Raw genomic sequence first — 2,848 nt, 5'->3', positions numbered from 1 at the left:
TATAATATATAATAGTTTGGGGGCACTTTTAATTTGAAAGATACTCTGAGGAGAAAAAAACATGGGTAAGTAAACATAACTGATTTCACAAGAGTAATCTGATATGAAATAAAGAGACGTGTTTGCGATTAATTATAATAAAAAAAGAATGACATGATTCACATAACAGAAATTCAATGATTGCTATGAGGATGCTTTGAAGGAAATAAACTGAACATTCTTCAAAAAGAATCATAACATCAATATCTTTATCAATTTTTAACAAATTTGCTTCAGAGATAAAGACTACAAAATGTTAATTGCAAGTGATGACAATTGCAGTGTTTAGATGCCATGGTTTGTATTTAAAAAGGTTTTTTAGTATATTGTTGAAAATAGGACTTATTTTAGTGTGTGTAGTCTCAAAACTTTGGGAACTACTAGTAGGTAGAAATATTTTTAAATTATAGTTTTTGTTGATTTAGGTTTAAAAAAGAATCCAGAGTACTGTGAAAATGTGAGTTTTTTGAAAGATGGATATTCTTTATGAGTTTATGGTGACAAGAAATTTTCACCTTTCTTGTTCTCTACTTAAATAGGAAACATGTCAATTTTAATTTTACATATCCAGGTAGAAAAGGGAGAGAACCAGACTTATGACTGATCTAAACCCTTTCTAACCTTCCTTGAAGATAATAGTTTTCAATATCTCCACCATGAATCCTATCACAATCCTGTGAAAACTATGGACTGTGTCCACATGGAAAAAAAAAGTTCACTCAAACACAGATTTTGCATTCAATTTCAGAGGGTTCAAAGACCCCAAAAGCCCATTCTCAGACTCCAGATTGAGAACACCCAATCTAGACCTTTCCAGCTTCAAGTACCTTCTACTACAGATAGTTCTAGTTGTGCATTGACTAAAATATGTTTAATAATGCTTCTTGAGGTTTAAATCGAAGAAAAAAGACATTTAACTAAGAAATCAACTGTATAAATCACTGATTATCACTTAGTTTAAAAACTAGGGGAAAGGACCGTCTACAAAGCAACAGTGAAAATTATTTTCTTATAAAAAAAACTAGAAGTATTTTTACTAATATTCTTTAATTTTTGAGTAAGCATATGATAATTTTTTTTTCCAGAACTGTGGGGAAACCTTATTATTATCGTTACATTCTATTGTAGTTTTGTGAGCTGGAAGCAAGAATGCCTTGCAAGAATGCAATTCATTTGGATTTTGATATTTAAATGTTCATTGGATTACATATGGAGAAATTATATTTTAAAAAAACTTCTCTATGTGTATCTCACCCTCTGCCATTTACCTTATACTTTATTAGTGTTGAAAATGCATTTTTAAGAGAACTATATAGACATTGTTCTGTAATAAAAATTTGAAATATTTACATGATATATCTATATATTTTGTTTTTCTTTTATTTGCTTAAACTGATTGATAGAAGATTAAGAATTTTTATTGGCCTTGGCACTCAAACTCTCATATAAAAGCCAGTGTTCAAGTAAGCTATGTGAGATTACCAATAATCCCAAACTTCCTGCTCAATCCTCTTGGAGATAAAAAGCCTTGTGAAATCATGTTCAACATCTCAGTAGCTGCTGTCACTTTTCAATAGATTGTTACTTCCAGTCTTCAACTCTTCATGAATGAAATTGTCCCAAATAAGTCTCTATTCATAGGTCAGAGTTTATAAACTTTGACACTATTGGCATTTTGGGCCAGATAATTCTTTATTGTCAGGAGCCATCCTGTGAATTCTAGAATGTTTGAAGTACCTCTGGCCTCTCTCCACTAGATGCCAGTAGCATTCCCTTCAGTTGCGACATCCCAAAATGACCCCAGATAATGTTAAATGTTTCTTGGAGGCAAAACAAAACAAAACAAAAAACAACAACAACAACAAAAAACACTGAGATGGGTGTTTTATATCATCTCCCAATGTCTTCTGCATATCTAAGCTCCAGTCAACGACAATGGCTGCTCACTGGATAATATCCTCTTTATTCATTGCCTTCTCTTATCTCACTTATCACTTTCCTTCCGTGCTTCTTGCACACCCCAAATAAACCACTTTCCATTAAATGATCATATTAAGGTCTGCTCCTGGGGAACATAAATTAAAGCACCTTCTAACCTTACAACTTTAAAAGTAGAAAAATCCCTATTTTAATGAGCATTTACAGATGTAAAACCATACTAGACCTTTACATGATATAAAGTTAACCAGTTCTCTCTCTTTGTTTTGTTTTATGAGTTTATTGATAGTTCCTTTTAATACTGTGTGACAATAAAACTCTGAGCCAAGAAGGTGTTATCCCTTTGAGAGGTAGAAACAGAAAGACACCCCCCCCCCAAAAAAAGTATTTGGGCCAAATTGGTTCATTTTTAAGAATAATTTAAAAACTAGCTAGAATTTTGACCCAATTGTGAAAGTTGCCCCTTAGAACAAAAGAAGAGGTTTTTTGATTTGAAGAGTTTTAAAATTAGGACTTTAATTTCCTTCCTTTTAGTTAAATCACCATCTCCCAGTGATTTTCAGTGATGGTTTAGTAATACCAAGATTATCTCTGATTATCTCAAAGTATATTACAAAAGCATTTGCTAGGAGAGAAAACAAAATATATTCAAGTACCTTTCTAATATTTGGTTGCAATAAAGATGTTTGAACCAGGAAAAAGGAGAGGAAACCTAGAAATCGTATACTCCTTTACTTACTCTACACACCCTTAGCCAATGTTTGAAAAGCTGAGTGACTTTGGTTATATGTTTTGGTCTGTTTTATTGCCAGACGGACAATACTAGAATGTCCACAATCAGTTCCACTCCTTCCCCAAAGAACCATATTAA

The sequence above is a fragment of the Pteropus vampyrus genome, unplaced genomic scaffold (assembly GCF_000151845.1).
Source record: "Pteropus vampyrus isolate Shadow unplaced genomic scaffold, Pvam_2.0 Scaffold9, whole genome shotgun sequence".
Taxonomy (NCBI): domain Eukaryota; kingdom Metazoa; phylum Chordata; class Mammalia; order Chiroptera; family Pteropodidae; genus Pteropus; species Pteropus vampyrus.
This window is presented reverse-complemented; position numbering follows the sequence as displayed.